Here is a 19,971-nt window from a genome sequence, read left to right on the forward strand (position 1 = left end):
AGTGAGCAAATCAATGTAGTTGGAAAAGAGCATCATTTGTCCTTGGAAAATTGAATGGGAGTTATGGACAGCAGTCAGAAGATAAATAAAAAGTCTCCATCCTCCTAGAGTATAAATAATTTTGAAGATTTGGATAGGATCATTGATTTATATGGAGAGAAGCCTTCATCAACTCAGATTTTAGAGATAGCTCAGGATAAGGAAAGGGGAAAGAATAAAGAAAGAAATTGTATTAAAACTTTCACTCCACCCACATCGAAGTTGAATATTGACTTGGGAGGATGGATTAATAATGCTAAGATTTTAGTTCCTGTCACTGAAGTCATGAAGATTCCCTCCCAAAGATATAAACTGTTGAAAGCCATTGATGCTCCCAATGGAAAAGATATGTCTAGTTTTTCTAAGGATAGATATGAGGATGCCCCTATCACTCTGCAAAGTAGTGATATGTGTAGAGATAACAGAGACCACCAACATTTTTTCATCACTTTGCTGGTCAATGGAATGCTTTTACATAATTGTATGTTTGACTCGGGCATTGTCTTGTGTCATGACTAAGAAAGTCATGAATCAATTAAACTTGAGGATTTCTAGACCCTACCACAACATTTGTGCAATGGATTCAAAGATCATTGAAGTGTGTGGTTTGATAAAATATCTTCAAGTCCACTTAGTTGTACATCCTGACATTATGATCACCATGGATATTGTGGTGATTGATGTGCCTGATGCTTGGGGGATGTTATTGTCTAGAAAGTGGGGAGCTGATATTGGGGGTAGTTTGCAAATGGATTTAAGTTATGCTACCATCCCTAATAGTGAGGGCATCATGGTTAGATTGGATAGGGAATTGGAGAGAGTTTCATATAGAAAATCCCAAGGAGCCTCATAATGAAATTGTGTATGAATCTGATAACTTGGGAAACTATGCTATCCTGGCTAATTCTTTTCCTCCTTTGGAGAAGGAGGTGGATTGTAAGAAAGATGGAGTTTGGCACATGAATTTTGATGGTGCCCATTCTAGGTATGGTAAGGGTGTTGGAATTGTCCTTACCTCCCCTCTTGGTCACATATTCAAGTTTGCCTATAGATTGGAATTCGATGCAACTAACAATGTAGCAGAGTATGAGGCTCTGTTGTTGGGTCTTGAGCTGGCAAAAGACTTGAGGATAAAGTTGCTTAGTATCAAGGGGGACTCTGATTTAGTCATTCTTCAAACTAAGAATCAATTTGCATGCAAGAATGATAGATTAAAGAAGTATTGAAATGTTGTTTGGGATAATATGGAATATTTTGATGCATTAGACCTTAAAGTAATTCCTAGGGAAGGAAATAAACAAGTTGATGAGTTGGTTGTTGTTGCATCTACGTTATAGCTTGGAGAGAACTTGGTGGATGATAAAATTAAGATGGAGATTATCTTTAGGCCATCAGTGCCTGATAATCTAGAGCATTGGCAAATCTTTAATGATGAAAGCCCGGTGGTTCGTTTTTTAAATAACATGGAGGAATTTTCTGAATTTAAGGCTGGCTACAAAGAGGAAGGATGTGATTATGAGGAGTGTAGTGTGGTGACAAATCCCACTCCTAGCGAACATGTAGCCTTGGAGCAAGTGTTTGACAGACATGATGCATCGAGAAAAGATGATAAGAAAATTGACCCAGGGGAATTCATTGAAGTGAATATTGGTACCACTCATGACCCAAAGATTATTAAAATAGGCAAGGGTACCAATGAGCAAGAAAGGAAGAATTTGATAAATTTACTTCATGAATATAGAGATATTTTGGCTTTTTCATATGATGAGTTGAAAGGTTAAAGGGAAGATGTTATGGAAAATACTATCCCTCTTAAGGATGAAAATGCCAAACCCTTTAGGCAGAAACTTAGGAAAATCAATCCTAAGTTAGCCCCCTTGGTGCAAAAGGAATTGCAAAAGATGCTTTAGGATGGTATCATTGCTCACACTAGGCATTCCACATGGTGTTCAAACTTGGTTATTGTGAGGAAGAAGAATGGATCAATCAAGGTATGTGTAGACTTTCGAAATCTTAATTTAGCTTGTAAAAAAGATAATTACCCTTTACCTAATATGGAAACATTATTGCAAAGGGTAACAGGATTTGGAATGATGTCTTTGTTAGATGGATTTTCAAGATACAACCAAGTCTTGGTGAAGGAGGATAGACATAAGACAACATTCACCACACCATGGGGTACTTTTGAATATTTGAGGATGCCTTTTGGATTAACGAATGCTAGAGAAACTTTTCAAAGGGCTATGGACTATGCCTTTAAGGGTCTAATTGGGAAATTTATTGAGATCTATCAAGATGATTTAACTGTTTTTTTTCTAAATGGAATTTCCCATATAGGCCACCTAAGGCAAATTTTTGATAGGTGTAGAGAGTATGGAATATCCTTAAATCCTGCTAAATCTATTTTTGGAGTGACTGAAGGGAAGTTGCTTGGTCACATCATTTCAAAGGATGGGATCAAGATTGACCCTGAAAGAGTTGAGGCTATTCAAAAGATTCCTTTGCCTCATAATATTAAAATCCTTCAATCCTTCTTAGGAAAGATTAATTTTCATAGAAGTTTCATTCCAAATTATGCTGAGATTGCCAAACCCATCCAAACCCTCTTAAAGAAAGATGTTAAGTTTGTTTGGGGAAATGAGGGTAGAAAAGGTTTTTGGGAAATAAAGGATTCTATTGTCAAAGAACCTGTTCTAATAAGCCCTAATTATTCAAAGGAGATTTTGATTTTCTCTTTTGCATCCGAAGATACTATTGCTAGGGTGTTGCTTCAAAAGAACAATGAAGGGCATGAGCAACCTATTGCTCTTATGAGTAAGTCCCTTCAAGGGTCTGAGCTGAAGTATAGCACCATGGAGAAGCAAGCTTATGCTTTAGTCAAGTCTCTTAAACAATTCAAAGTTTATGTGGGGTATTCTAGGATAAGTTCATTTGTTCCCGTCTCTACTGTAAATGATATTTTAGTCCAAGCAGATTGCTTAGGAACTCGAGCTAGGTGGGTCTCGAAGATTCAAGAGTATGATTTGGATATTAGACCTACCAAGCTTGTGAAAGGCCAGGGATTGGCCAAAATCTTGACTGAAGGAAATGAGAAAGCGATAGGAATGATTTGTCAAAATGATTTGGAATTAACTTCATCAGAACTTCAAAGATTGGGTCAACTTGAATGGTATAAAGACATTATTTATTATTTGCAAAATTTATCATGTCCTAACCATTTAGTTGGCCACAAGAGAAGAGCATTAAGGCTTAGAGCAACTAAGTATTGCATTATGAAGGATGGTCTAGGTTGGAGAAATCCGGAGGGGGTAATACTTAAGTGTGTTGATGAGGTTGAAGCCAAAAAGCTTCTATTTGAGCTTCATTCAAGATTTTGTGGAGGGCATTATGCTGCTAAGACTACTACCCACAAAAATTTGAGGGCTCGTTATTTTTGGCCTTCTATTTTTGTTGATGTGCACAAGTATGTTAGAGGTTGCCAAGCTTGTCAACTATTCACTAGGAAGCAGAAGTTAGCCTCTTTGCCTCTTCAACCTGTGGTCATGGAGGCTCCCTTTCAACATTGGGGGCTAGATTTTATAGGGAAATTTAATGAAAATTTGAGTAATGGCTACTCATGGATTATAACTGCCACTGATTATTTTACTAAATGGGTAGAGGCCATCACTACAAAACATGCCACCGACAAAGCAGTGATAGATTTTTGTTAACTTTAGGTGTGTTCTATGTTAAGAGCAATTTATTTCAATTTTCACAGTTAGCTCCATATCTTTTCCAGATTAGCAATCACATCAGCATTAAATTAAATTGCAGATAGAACATAAACATAAATCGCAAAAGACAAGCCAAGACAAGAGGACACAAGGTGTGGCACTAGCCAAGGACAAACCCCAATGTGGGGAAACCCTTGATCAATTCTTCTTTTATGTTCTTCAAAGTTCAGCAGAGAGAGAGAGAGTACATTTACAATAGAAGTCAACACTTTGACTTCTCTAGATATGAGCATAGATCATCTCCTATAATGATGATACATGAGATCAGTTGAAGACATTCTGCTTCAACTGATTCTCCAAGGTGACGGCTTCACCTAACATAGTGTTGCAGCTTGTACTTATGTTGCACCTGTCACTGTGCTGCACCTAGTCACTAAGTTGCTCCTATTTGCTCCCATCATCATGCTGCTCCTTACTAATATGTCCATCATCATGCTGTCTCATTCATCATCACGCTGTCTCATTCATCATCATGCTGTTGGGATCATCATCCTTGCTGCACCTCTGAGATCATCACTATTGCATCAAGAACTTCATTACTGCTGCAAGGTTCTTGAGAGCATCATTGTTGCACCATGACTTCTCCTTGAGATTATTACTGAGATGATCTCTGCACCTATGAAGATCACGACTGCACATTACTGTAGGATGAGATCATTGTGAGATCATGATCCTAGACACTGATCCTTGCCAAAGCTGACTCTCCTTGACTTGGTGATCATTGCTTCTTTCATCATGCTGAGACTGTAATGATCATACTACTTATGATCCTTATCATCTTGATTGCCTCTGAGATACTTATTCATATCAAGAATACTAGATCTGAATACTGTGATGACTATTGACACTGTATGTCTCCTTTTATAGGTATGCCGAGAAGCTCTTGATCAATACTGAAACCTACTTCATCATTGTGGTTATGCCGAGACAGTAACATATACATATGTGAGACTGAGATGACACCCAACGTAATCCTCATTAAGCCAAGACAGTGTGCAAAAGAGTAGATCTGCTTTAGGTAATCTGAGTTACTGTTGTTCATTGCATCTAAACTGCCACAGGGATACCACCGAGATCTATATGCCGAGACTGATCCTTGTCATGTGAGATCATTCTATCTATAATGTCGAGGTGGTCATCATGAGGATTAGATCTATGCCGAGATTGTATCTAGCCCGAGCCTCAACTCACTGTTGCGTCCTCACATGAGGTCATTTCTACTCCATTTATCCGGGATCATGACTGCACCTAAAACCCAAACGAGGTGCAGTCAAATCCTTACTGCGACTCTACTCCTTCATGCGAGATTTCAGAGGAAAATGCAAGATTCTTTCTCTGCGTGAACATGTCTCCTTTGACTGTGTGAATAGGTCTCCTAGCTGTTTTTAGGTGTCTCCATTGACTGCGTATAGATTTCCTCATAAGCCTGCGGCTTACTGCGGCTAGGGCATCACTGCGGCTAGGGCATCAACTAATGCGGCTAGGGCATCACCTGCGGCTAGGGCATCAACTACTGTGGCTAGGGCATCATCTACTTAGCGCAGCGTACTCTTAGTGTCTTCCTCCTTCACCAAAAACCCAAAGACATGGAAAGGAGGAGATCACATGAAGAGTGTGTGTCTCAAATGACTTCAAGTCCTTTCCTATTTATACTAAAACGTAGATGATGAATAGACACGACTATTGGGCTTCTGAGCCTACACAAGTTGTTGGCCGACTTGACAATTTGTCTTATAACACAAATAAATTCATAACTCCATGAATACTTATCGGAATTGGATGATCTTTAGATCAATCCTACACCTCTCGATGAGAGGGATCCAATAAAAATATCAGCTGCCATAAATAAGATGACCCACATGGAGTTTGGCCCTAGTTGCCAATTTTAACACTCCCTCTCAACTAGGGAGAACTCCATCCACTGATCCATATGTCCAGTTGTACTATCTCTGCCATCAGTGCCCTGCACTTCTCTGCTCAGCTCTGCTCTGCTCAGCTCAACTCAACTCTGCTTAGCTTTGCTCTGCTCAGCTCTACTCAACCATGAAGAAGAAGAATTGATCGAGAATGTCTCATACCATTCTCCACTAACCCGAAGTGAGTGTCAGAGTGTGTACCACTGGTCCTAGACCAGTCCTCTACTGACTTGAAGCTAGTTTCAGAGTAGGTACCACTCTCACTAGTCCCAGACCAGTATCATTGATCCCAAATCAATGAAGGTCATCCTAGCATAGGGAGTACGGTAGATACAATGATGCAACCATCGGTACTACTATGGCCCCTATCCTCATTTCCCTGCTCATTGATCAGATGAGAGGTACTTCCCATGAGTCCCAGACTGCATGGGTAGGATGCCTCGACAGGAGAACTAATCATCCTATCCACAGGAGAACAAATCATCATTTCCAGTGGATGCCATGGAGAACTAATCATCCTGGTCTACAGGAGAACGAATCATCTTGTTCCACAATCGCCCCGGAGAATGAATCATCCTGGCCCATAGGAGAACTAATCATCCTATTCCACAATAGCCACGAAGAACGAATCATCCTGGCCCACCAGAGAACTAATCATCCTGTTTAGCGCGCACCACCAGGGGAGGGTGAGTCACCCTGTGGTCATATGTTGCTCTAGTAAGAACCCCAAGCCCCCAGAGCTCCCAGAGCTCAATGTATGCAACATGTAGGACCCTTTTACAAGGGTCTCTCAACGATTCCAAGTTGTTCAGGAAAATCATAGATTTGATCTTTCCCCGGGGCTTTGAAAAAAATGTCTACAACCTGTACATCAGTCTCAATGTGATGGAGCCTCCTTGCTCATCGACTTACCATATCCTAGATAAGGCAGTATGTGATGTCTATGTGCTGGAGCAATCATCGAATACGGGATTCCTCAATAATCAATCCCCTCTCTGGTTGTCACAGAGAATCACAGTGGTATTCATCATGTGTACAAATAGCTCACTTAAGAGCTTCTGCAACCATGCAGCTTCACACGAGATCATACTCGTAGCTATGTATTCAGTCTCGGTGGTACTTATAGCAACCGACTTCTACTTCCTGCTCATCCATGATATCGAAGCAAAATCCAAAGAGAACCAGCATTGAGAAGTGCTCTAGTGATCCTCCACACTGCCTGCCCAGTCAACATTCGAATAATCATGCAGTTTCATATTTCTGACAGTGTATCTCAATCCATGAGAGATTGTGCCCCGAAGATATCTTAGAAGATTCTTGGCACCAATCCAGTGAGGCTCAACCAAATATGAGCTCACCATGCTAACTACAAAACATATGTCCGGACAGAAGTTCACCAAGAACGTCAATGCGAATGAGTTTATGAAACTCAGAGGCATTTCCCAAATCTTGTCCGACATCACTACCATATAACTTATGAAAGGTAAGATCCGTGAGGTAGTCACAAGCTTGCATTTTATCATTCCACATCCGGAATTCAACTCCCTCTTACTTCTGCAAATGAGAGGGTCTGCACCTGTCAGAAATAGGTCGTCCTCATAAGGTGCCGGTATGAGAGGTCTATCATCCACAACCTTCGGGTAATGGTTTGGATCGGTTTCACTCCTAGTGAATCTCAGCTTCATCTGACAGCTATCAATCCTCTCATACTATGCCCAGGGAGTTTTGCTTCAAGCCATAGAGGGCTTTCTTCCACCTGTATACATGAGATTCCTGATCATGAATCTCAAACTCCTCGGGTTGTTCCAAACCTGTGGACCTTTCCATCGATGAGTGCCACCCTGAAATCTTTGACTTCCATTGTTGAAATGGACACCAGGTTCTTCTTGCAATCAGGTACATAAAAGAGATTCTGTAAATGATTTGAGTTACCCTCATTCAATTGAGGGATAACATTCCCTACACCCTTTCTGGGATAGGTGGCATTGGCTCCAAGTATAATCCCATGATTGTTTCCATCTCTACCAAATTAGAGAGTGCCCCCATCTATCCGATGAATTGCCTTGAAGCACTATAATCAATAAGCCAGATCCCCAAAGAATCTGAAGGAGAGGGCCAATACAAGATAACGTTTCTTTATCTTATCAGAAACAACATTTGATTCTTCATACCTGGGGTTCCTTGCTTTCTTTGAAGAGTCGGCCATTTCCTTGATGACCTGCATTACCTGTCATTCCTTTGATCATTGAAGATGTCCCGGAATGATTGTTATCTTTATCATATGTGTCTCTGCCATTCGGACACTCCTTCGCATAATGGCTGAACCAAGGCATCTGCCTATCCTTCCACCCTTAGATCCGAACTTTCCAATGAAGTGATCTTTAGGTAGGCCATCAGAAACTTCCGCTGTGCTATTCTGATAATATTCTCTGCTTCGACTTCACTCTTGGTGAATTAGAAGAGGGATGAGGAACCCATTGACCCTATTGTCTTGTCCCAACTATCTTCGGTGATTGCTCTTTCACTCTAGCTTGGGCATTGTCTTCACCTCAGCTCTGATCCCATGTTAAGTTTAGGTATGTTCTATGCTAAGAGCAATTTATTTCAATTTTCACAGTTAGCTCCATATCTTTTCCAGATTAGCTTTCACATCAGCATTAAAGTAAATTGTAGATAGAACATAAACATAAATCGCAGAAGACAAGCCAAGACAAGAGGACACAAGGTGTGGCACTAGCCAAGGACAAACCCCAATGTGGGGAAACCCTTGATCAATTCTTCTTTTATGTTCTTCAAAGTTTAGCACAGAGAGAGAGAGATAGTACATTTACAACAGAAGTCAACACTTTGACTTATCTAGATATGAGCATAGATCATCTCCTATAATGATGATACATGAGATCAGTTGAAGACATTCTGCTTCAACTGATTCTCCAAGGTGACGGCTTCACCTAACATAGTGTTGCAGCTTGTACTCATGTTGCACCCGTCACTGTGTTGCACCTAGTCACTGAGTTGCTCCCATCTGCTCCCATCATCATGCTGCTCCTTACTAATATGCCCATCATCATGCTGTCTCATTCATCATCATGCTGTTGGGATCATCATCCTTGCTGCACCTCTGAGATCATCACTACTGCATCAAGAACTTCATTACTGCTGCAAGGTTCTTGAGAGCATCATTGCTGCACCATGACTTCTCCTTGAGATTATTACTGAGATGATCTCTGCACCTATGAAGATCACGACTGCACATTACTGTAGGATGAGATCATTGTGAGATCATGATCCTAGACACTGATCCTTGCCAAAGCTGACTCTCCTCGTCTTGGTGATCATTGCTTCTTTCATCATGCTGAGACTGTAATGACCATACTACTTATGATCCTTATCATCTTGATTGCCTCTTAGATACTTATTCATATCAAGTATACTAGATCTCAATATTGTGATGACTATTGACACTGTATGTCTCCTTTTACAGGTATGCCAAGAAGCTCTTGATCAATACTGAAACCTACTTCATCATTGTGTTTATGCCGAGACAATAACATATACATATGTGAGACTGAGATGACACCCAACGTAATCCTCATTAAGCCGAGACAATGTGAAAAGAGTAGATCTTCTTTAGGTAATCTGAGTTACTGTTGTTCATTGCATCTAAACTACCACAGGGATACCACCGAGATCTATATGCCGAGACTGATCCTTGTCATGCGAGATCATTCTATCTATAATGTCGAGATTGTCATCATGAGGATTAGATCTATGCCGAGATTGTATCTAGCCCAAACTTCGAGACTGATCCTTGTCATGCGAGATCATTCTATCTATAATGTCGAGATTGTCATCATGAGGATTAGATCTATGCCGAGATTGTATCTAGCCCAAACTTCAACTCACTGTTGCGTCCTCACACAAGGTCATTTCTGCTCCATTTATCCGGCATCATGACTACACCTAAAACCCAAACGAGGTGCAGTCAAATCCTTACTGCGGCTCTACTCCATGCGAGATTTCAGAGGAAAATGCGAGATTCTTTCTCTGCGTGAACATGTCTGCTTTCACTGCGTGAACAGGTCTCCTCGCTGTGTTTAGATGTCTCCTTTGACTGCATATAAGGTGTCTCCATTTACTGCGTTTTAGCTGTCTCCATTGACTGCGTTTAGATTTTCTCATAAGCCTGTGGCTTACCACAGCTAGGGCACCAGCTATTGCGGCTAGGGCATCATCTACTTAGCCCAACGTACTCATAGTGTCTTTCTCCTTCACCAAAAACCCAAAGACGTGGAGAGGAGGAGATCACATGAAGAGTGTGTGTCTCAAATGACTTCAAGTCCTCTCCTATTTATACTAAAATGTAGATGATGAATAGACATGACTATTGGGCTTCTGAGCCTACACAAGTTGCTGGCCGACTTGACAATTTGTCTTATAACACAAATAAACTCATGACTCCATGAATACTTATCGGAATCGGATGATCTTTAGATCAATCCTACCCCTCTCGATGAGAGGGATCCAATAAAAATATCAGTTGCAATAAATAAGATGACCCACATGGAGTTTTGCCCTAGTTGCCAATTTTAACAATTTTCTTGAAGATAAGATTATCACTCATTTTGGTGTCCCTGCCAAGATTGCTACCGACAATGCCAAGGCTTTTAGCTCTGCTGAATTTTCATCTTTTTGCTTTAAGTATGGCATTGTTTTATCCCATTCATCAAACTACTATCCTCAGGGTAATGGCTTAGCATAGTCTAGTAATAAGAATTTGATAACCATAATCAAGAAGATAGTAGGGGATAACAAACGGGCATGGGATAGTAAAATTATATATACTTTGTGGGATGATAGGGTTACAAAGAAGAGTTCTACTGGGAAGAGTCCCTTTGAGTTAGTTTATGGCTTGGATGTTACCCTTCCTATGCATTTGAGGCTACCAGCTTACCAACTACTACAAAGTTTTACATCTGATAAAGATGCTGTGCAATGTAGGATTGACCAAATTGTAGAATTGGATGAAACCAGAAGAAGACCCTTTGAGCATTGTTGTAAAAATCCATCTAAGGTAAAAAGAAATTTTGACAAATCATCTAGGAATAGAATGTTTTCTAACAATGGTATGGTTTTGCTATAGGGTCGCAGGAATGAAAAGCCAGGAAATCATGGTAAGTTTGACAGTTCGTGGCTTGGACCATACATTATCAGGGAAGTAGCTGGACAAAATTCCTACCATTTGGGCACTTTGGATGGAGAACCACTAGAGTTACCTGTGAACAGCCAACTGCTCAAATTGTTCTACAAAGAAAATCTCTGATGAGGCCGGATTGTTTGTGGATGAGGGAAAATTTCCCTTAGAGATTTTTCTAGTGATTCTCTTAGGAGAGGATTGCCAATTTGGCATCCAGATTATTGTACTTAGATTTTTGCTGCGACATAATAATAAAATAAGCCCTCATCTGCTGCATCCATTTTCCCTTCAAGGTTTTTTTAGGGACATTAGTCCAAAAATATTGGTGTCTATTTTATTGTGTGTGTATCTATTTACATAGTTCCAGTTTATTTTCCGTAGCGTAATTTTATTGTGAAGAATTGCAGTGTGATTTATTCTTTATTTGTCGTAACAAATAAACTTCTAATTAATCCATTAGAAGAATAAATTTCCAGTTGCTGCAATTTAAGGAAATTTTACAACAAGACAAGACAGTTTCTGGGAATCCAAGTGAAGGAGAAGAAGGACAAAGAAGGACAAGAAGGAAGAATTCATCTTTAGCATCTATCTCTCTCTCTCTTGAACTTCTGGGCAGACTTAGTTTCTGGGCATATTTTGGGAGGCCGAAATTCAGCCTAGGCAAATCAGAGAGGGCCGAAATAGAAGGCAGAAGTTTGACATGACTTGACTTGACTAGAGGATTTCTTGACCAGGTTTGATCATAGATTGTTGTTCTGTTTGATTTCATAGTTGACTAGCAGCATTAGATGTATCTCTTCTTGAACTGAAGAATTTCTCTAAGGAAAAGGTTGTTGCATTTTTCCCCCAAGTGGGTTTTCCCAGGGTAAATCTTGTGTTCTCTTTGTGCATTGTGATCTCTACTGTCCTTATGGTTTTATGGTTAAATTTCTGAAGTGTAATTACTAATTGCTTAATGATAAATTGGAATTATTAAAAGAAGATCTACATCATTAGAAGTAATTATCAATATTTCAGAAATTTGTGCTTGTATCTATTGCACTTGAAAAATCAACACCAATAAATACAATAAAATAATCTCCATAAGAGGAGTGCCCGTTATCCTTGTGCATATGGAGACTTTAGGACCCCTTTGACCAAGTAATATATAATAGCAATCTTTTGAGAAAGTGCACTCTTGATAAGTGTCCCAAAGTAATTTCATATCCTACATAAATGTGCCACATTTGGATCAATGTGCATACACATCCAACCAACTCGCAAAATAGCAACGTGCCATAGGACCATGTTGACAAAGATAAATAGTATAAAATATGCTCCATGAGAGGTGTGCCCCAGTGAAGTGTGCCAACCTCATCATAGGTGGCCAACCAAGCAGAATGGTAATTTCCCTCCCGCAAATCTTAAAAGAATGCAATACCATGAGTTGGAAAGCAAATCCAAGGGTAATAATCACCATCATGGCCAACTAACTCCTCCAAGGAAGGGATCAACTCATTTTCTAGCAATAAAATAATGCAATGATGTGAAGATGGCTCAACATGTGTGCACAATAGGGGAGTGCTCCACTAAGAAGCATAGTCCACCTCCAAATAACATCATAACATAGGGCACTCATGCAAATAGCCTCCAACCAAGCCAAAAGATAATAGAATAATGTGATCAGCCTCAACATGTGTCCCAATGAGTTGGTGCGCTCCATCAAGGTGTTGTGCCATTTAAACTTAAGTTGTATTCCTAGCAAAGCCCCACTATGGTGCGAAGATAAGAATAAAACATTAGGTTCAACCTAACATGCACCACCACCAAGAGACTAATGAATAATTAAGCCTCAGAAAAGATTAAATCACCATGAAAGCCCCTGTTATACCCCCCTCTAACTGAAACTTGGGAAATAATATGCATCAACAAGGATACTACATCATCAAATGCAAGTGGTGTCTAAGTTATATCACCTAGGGAAATCCCACCAAGGAAAAGTGTATCACCCAACCATATCAAATTCCATATGAAAAGTAACATGGAAAGGTGCTAGCTCCTCGTGATACATCAAGTGTATCCCCCACAACACATTCAACAAAAGGGGACCATGTAGAACACCCCCTCCTAGTGACAAGGCAATATCATGACACCACCATACATTGTCACTAGAGAAATATAAGAAAAATATGACACGTATAGCAATCATTCACATGTCAAGAGAGTGATCCATCAAGGAAATGTATGAAAGTAGCACCAAACCATTAGATAACCATCAACCATGACATCCACCATTGAGAAGTGAATCTGCTCCACGAAATATCTCTATCAAATAATCCACTCTCAAGAGGAAGAGGCTCCATGAAGGTGTGTACCCCAAATCCATCCAAATGAGTACCAGCTGCAAACCGCATCAATATGATAAAAATCCCAATGTGAAACATCATACAATATGAGGTGTAACAAAGCTCAAAGATGCCATTCTTAAATAGCCGTAAGCATACCATTATTGAAGTTGTCATCTCAAGTCATTAGTAGAGTGTTACATAACTTAGATTCAGACTGAGTAAATCGAAATGCACAAGCAATTCCATAATGAAATAATATCATCCCTGTGAGTGATTCCATAGGTTCTGTGCCATTATTTATAGAAAATAAGAAATTGTTTCGATCCTAGTTTCAGATCGGAATGGATGGATCATTGGATTGGGATGTTGATAAGATTATACTACATTTTTGATATCATAATGGTAATGCTGAAGTTCATTCGGGATCGTTTTTCTGCATGGAACTCTCTTCTCTAGCTGTAGGCAATATGCTCTGCAATTAAGAGTTGTATGTAATGCAATGTTGTTAAATTCACTTATGGTGCAAATCTAGAAAGTACTAAAAAGTTTGCAACAGGTCTTCCTAATTGATGGAACGAAGGCGGTCCTTTAGATAATGTATATTCAAGAGGCTCCAGTCAATAAACACTTTTATTTAGTCAGTGAAATCTTCAGATAATCTTGAGGTTATTTATAAGAACTTAGGAAGACAAATTCATGGATTTCAATCTTGAAGTTTTATCTATTGACAGGCATGCTTTCTCTTTGTGATTGGTTGCATTTTGTTTTCACTTGAGCTCAATTTCTCTTTGTGTGCTTATTTTCTTTGTGCTTGTCATTATGAATTTATGGCCAATGTCCTGCTTATCTGCAATCTAAACAAGAGAAACCATTTATGTGATTAAACCTAGACCTCATAAGAAGATGAGTTTGTCCTTATTTGTCACACAAAACTGCATCACTGACTCATGTCAGAGTTTTATTTTCACTTGATAAAACTAACTGTGTTAGGGTTTTGGCAGGCTGCAGCACTTCGAGATGGAAAAACAGTTGCCAAGTGCATGCTAGAATTCTCAAGGGAGCAAAGATGTCCTGATCCAGAAGTATGACCCTTCATTTATTGAACTTGTATATATCCTTTCTAATCGTCTGTAGTATTTGATTAAATTTTGTTTTGTTTTATTCCATTTTATCAACTAGTTACAACGTCTTCTGAAATCAAACACTAAAGAGGCTAAGGTCCATAAGTGTGCATTTCATTACCTCTTGTTTTTCAAACAGCAACACCAACCTAGAGACGGTCATACTGCATAAATATTTATCATTCACATCAAGTAAATATTCGGTGTCAATTATTTGACATAATGCCTTCCTATCTAAACTTTTTAGTTTCTATAGAAGGGGTTAATTGTAAGATCTTCCTGCTACAAAATAAATTGCTACGAAGTGTTAAAAACCTTATTATAACCTAAACAAATATAAGATGTTCTCGTATTTACCATTCAAGAACACAGGAAGGCAATGCCTTGGTTTTCCTTTCTAACATAACACCAGAGTCCAAACAATCCAGAAAAAGAATAAGTATGAGGCATGGCCTTCTTAAAAGGAATGTGGTATGTCATATATGATATTTACTATCGGACCCTCTAGGCAATGATCTCTTCAATGTAGAGGCGATTCAATTACCATCTATAAGTTAAGAGAAGAACTAAATCCATTAGAGCATGGGACTTATGGTTTATACTCTTTATGGGCAAGGAAAGCTCAAGGAAATGTAAATGGAAATACAAGGAAACCTAATTTGTAGTGCTGGACACCAAAATATGTACAGTTGTTATTAATTCCAATGTGGTTGCACCTCTAATGTAAGACTAAGTATCATAGAAATATAAGAGAATACAAATGTAAGACTATCATAGAAATATAAGAGAATAGAAAGGCTAAGAATCTGTGAAGAAGCTTAAAATATGAAATTCATGTAAGGCTTAAAGAGTTATCCACCTTTGTAAAAGGTATGTCACGTTTAGACTCGTATTATTTTTCAATAAATATGTTTGTATACTGTTGAAATATCTTATTTTATATACCTACGAATTTCCTCAATACCCTAAAATAACATAACCATTTTTATAGTTCATACATCTTACATTGGCCACAATTTGGCCAAATACAACTAGATTTTATGGTGGGATAAGGATCAATTAAGGATTTTTTACATTTTATCAATATATAACTTCCTTTTAAAAAACATTATATATTATTTTGATATGTGTTTTTGTAATTATCATTGAATTTCCATACAAGTGATTGACATTGAATGAAACATATATTTGCTTATTTATTTTCTATCGATTTATGTTGCTAACCAAACATGCTCGTGATTGAGCCTACTTTTGAAATTAAGCATAAATAATAGCATCAAAGTGCAGTAATTTATCCATATATACAAGCCAATAGAATAGTCTTTGTGTTATTTGACTTTAATTTCAACGTCTAAAATGAGTGATTAGCATTTTAATTATTTTATTATTTTGAAAACAGTTATTTTGATTTATTTCTCATTATGTGATGTATAGATTGGAATGCCTATGAATGGTACTGAATTACTAAGTTTTTATTTAAATCTTGTTAGTTAGAAAACAAAGTTATCTTTAAATTAGATTTCAAAGATGAAAACGATTCATATTTTTGAGTTAAGAGTTTAAATTATTTAACGGAATTATTATTAACGTTGTGATCAATGTTATTAGAATTGGACTGGTCATTGAATCGGTCAACCCGAAAACTAGGAACCAAACCAAAACCGGGGGAAAATCGGAAAAGCAAAAACAGTCGACCAAAAAATACATAAATATACAAATTTTGAAAAAGGAAAAACATATGTATGTGTGTGTGTGGATCCATATGACTCCAAACCTTTATACACAAATATGCAAAGTTTTTCATATATATAGCAAAGGTGCATATAACAAAACTTGCACCAAGTGCAATCCATCTCTGAACCAAAAATACATCAATAAAGAGGCTCTAGATAGCCTCTCGAGTCCAAAAAAGTCATGCTACAACAAATAACTACATATCGTCAGCAATCATTGTGTATATTCGAATTCTTATCATCAATATCACCCTCTAAGCATTAAAATGAGAGAAAATGCTTGACATGTCAAATTGAGATTTTGTTCAAGTGATGGGTACATTTTTACAATGGCCATGACACAGGAGTTCAACAATCAATGCGACCGACATCGAGGTATATAGACGGCATGGTGCTCTTGATTAAATTATAGTTCCAAACCCTCATACATGGCGGAATCTAATGAAAACGTTGCAATCCTGAAATCCTGAAAATTGTTAAGTCTACTAGATTTTGAGTGGGATCTAAAATTCTACTTTCTCCATATTAAATCCAATGAAGTTGGAACCACTTTGAAACATTTTGAAACAATTAATGGTAATGCTAAAAATTTAAGTAGAAGGATGAAAATGAAAAATAAAGGAGAACGTCACTTTTAAGAATTTAACATTACCATTAATTACATGGCATTAGTTGGGTTGTAGGGTTGAATATTAGGCTTCCCCATTCATGAATTATTGTTTTCTCCTTAAAAAATTGCATTTGAAAGGTCCTTAGTTGCATTGTATGGAACCCACTGGTTCTCGAACTAGCCTTTTCCAGTTTTGTGCCACTAGTCGGTGTGAAAATTCCTTGAAAATGCAGCAACTGGAATTTATTTTTCTAACCAATTAATTATGCAGTTTATTTGATATGGAAAATAATGAATAAATCACACTGCAATTCTTCACAATAAAATTACGTTGCGGAAAATAAACTGGAATTGATAAAATAGATGCACACACACACACTAAAAATGACACCAATATATTTAGACAAAAGTATCTAAAAAAACCCAACTAGGAAACCGATGCAGCAGATTAGGGTTTATTATATTATATGCAGCAGCAAAATCTGAGTACAATATTTGGATGCCTAAACTGGAAATCCTCCAGCAAATAATATGGCCAAATAATTTTGGAGAAAATTTCTCCCTTTTGCAAATTATTTCAGCCTCCCTTTGACCTGCTCGAACCCCACTGAGAAACTCGACGTCCAGGAGTTCACACTGTTTGGCCTAGAAAAATCGTACAACCTGCTAGCTGGCTTCAAATGAGTCATCCTGCCTCCCACTACTACTGGAAGAAATTCGCGTGGCCTTTTAGAGCTTGATCTGACCTCCAAGTACTCTGCAAACCCTCTTTTGGCAACTTGCAATGGGTTTCTGGCTACATGTGTTGGCTATAAGGCCTTCCTGCAGAAATATTTTGGCCTCTCTGCTCTGTTGCTCTATACTAGGAATATCTATTGGAATACTCTATTGTTGCTCCCTCAATCTCTAATGCTCTGGCTTGAACTCTCTCCTATTGAATCTCTACAACTGGATAGCTCGATCTGCCCAAGGAACTCGCTCTCCCTCTTGCTCGATGTGTCTCTGATGTCTTTATCTCCAACCCCATCGAGTTGCGCTTATAATCTGTCATTGGTGAACCAACAACCATGATTAAATCTCCATCAATGACTAAGATCATCTCAAACTCAATCGGTGTGAGTTTCTAGATCATTCTCACCTTTCCTTAATTAATTGCTATTAATTAACGAGTTTTCCTAAGTTAGTGTTAAAATTGGCAACTAGGGAAAAACTTTATGTGGGTCATCTTATACATGGCTGATAATATTTTTATTAGATTTCTCTCGTCGAGAGGTGTAGGAGTGATATAAAGATCATCCGATTCCGATAAGTATTCATGGAGATATGAATTTATTTTGATTATGGAATTATTATCAAGCCGACCTACAACTCATGTAGGCTCAAAAGCCCAACAATCGCATCCATTCAAACACCAACATTGTGTATAAATACAGGAGGACTTTTCCTCATTTGGACTCACTCATCTCATCACATCTCTCTCTCTCTATTGCGCAGAAAAGAGTCTCTTCTTTACTGCGCAGAAAAGGGTCTCTCCCTCACACATTTGAAGCCAGAAGCTGCCGAAACTGAAGCTGCAACTGCAGAAGTAAAGTTTGACCTACGTGGACTAGAAGATCTCCTCATCTGAACTGCGTTGTAGGTTCATCTGAACCTCCTCTAAAAGTCGCAACTTTTGGTGGTGGAATCAAGTCAATCCGATGGACGGTTTGCAAGATATCGACTGCCCTAGTTTGAAGCCGGAAGCTGTCGAAACTGAAGCTGCAACTGCAGAAGTAAAGTTTGACTTGCGTGGACTAGAAGATCTCCTCATCTGAACTGCGCTGTAGGTTCATCTGAACCTTCTCCAGAAGCCGCAACTTTTGGTGGTGGAATCAAGCCGATCCGACGGTTGGTTTGTGAGATATCGTCTGCGCTAGTTTTGATGATGAAGCCGCTAATGCTGATGCTGTGTAATATCCATATCAGGAATATACCCCAAACACAAGCAAACTCCAACCAGAGATAGACTGTGAGGGAATTTACCAGATATGTCGCCTCTAAAAAGAGGACGAGATTCGGAGGCTACCAGGCCCTTTCCAGACTCTATCTAAGAGTATAATAGAAACACACAAGTGGTATAATAGCCAAGAATGCTCACAGAGATACAAGTAACAATGATACTATATATATCAAATAAACCATAAACAGATACACAAGAAATGCAGAGAGAATGCTAAGCCATTTTATTATACTGAGTAATAAAATGAGTACAGGAGGTGATCAGGAAGATGGCACCTCTACTTGCACAAGGCAAGTGAAGAAATACACTCAGAATAGCAAAGGAATGGCCCCTCTCTGATTTGCGTCCAAGCTGCTGGGAAAACTGTTGTGCTGCTGTTGCTGCTAGAAATCAAACGAGGATTTGGGACTGCTCCCCTCCTCAGAAAAGACTGAAACTCTGGAATCGGACTCTACTCAAGAAACCCAGAAAAACCCAGAAAGCTTTCCTGGAATGGCCGACCCCCGAAAATCACCCCCTTGGGGTTCTTCGCAGTTTCTCATTGCTCTAGGCTACTACTGAATAGAACCCTCCGAAACTCAGCCCAGAACTCTGCCAAACTCCTCTAATATGCAAGCACTGATCTCTTGTTGAATCCCTCGGCTCAAATCCTCCACAAACCCTCAATCTAGACTGCTCCCAAAAAGAACTGCGTCCCTCTCCTAATGTTGTGTAGTCCTCCAAAACACTAATAAAACCACTGCTGAAATGCTGAAGATACTGCTGCTGAAATGCCAATGAAAATACCTTGCCCGAGCAGGCACTTGAAGACCCCCGGGGCTAAGGGTGAGATCTTTGAATGGAGACACTTAATGCACTAAACAATGCTGCAGACTAGCTAAATAACCAGTGTGCTCTAAGCCAAAATGACTATCACAAATGCACATAACCGAATGATCAAAATGAGAGGTCTCCTCTCTCTTTTATAGCTTTTGCCTCTCTCAATCCCAATGCTCACCTTCTCCTGTGTGATTCCCCTTTCGCCACGTGTTCCTCCCCTCCTGCACAGTCCCTCCATGTGTTTGCATGGGCTCCATTTCTACGTCCCCCTTTTGGCCCCCTTGGCTCTCCCTTTAAGTCACAACGTTGTGCTACTAGGAAGTGACTTTTATTCTAAAAGTGAGTTATGTCCCCCTTTCTCACTTTTTTATTTACAAAATAACTATAGAAGGCAAAATTTGGCAAAATCGAATATTCCAATTAGCTGGGGCTAATGA

General features: G+C 39.0%; 1 pseudogene across 1 annotated transcript in view; it reads left to right on the forward strand.

Annotated features, from left to right (window-relative positions):
• Nucleotides 1–19,971, forward strand: part of LOC149253386 (uncharacterized) — a 372,890-nt pseudogene that overhangs the window by 336,271 nt on the left and 16,648 nt on the right. The window contains exon 12 of the transcript XR_016266201.1: nucleotides 14,254–14,334. The product of XR_016266201.1 is annotated as an uncharacterized LOC149253386 (transcript). The remainder of the gene's footprint in view (nucleotides 1–14,253; nucleotides 14,335–19,971) is intronic.

The sequence above is a fragment of the Pinus tabuliformis genome, chromosome 7, assembly GCF_031772625.1.
Source record: "Pinus tabuliformis cultivar Carrire ecotype Pingquan chromosome 7, CPIR1, whole genome shotgun sequence".
In the NCBI taxonomy this organism is placed as follows: Eukaryota; Viridiplantae; Streptophyta; class Pinopsida; order Pinales; family Pinaceae; genus Pinus; species Pinus tabuliformis.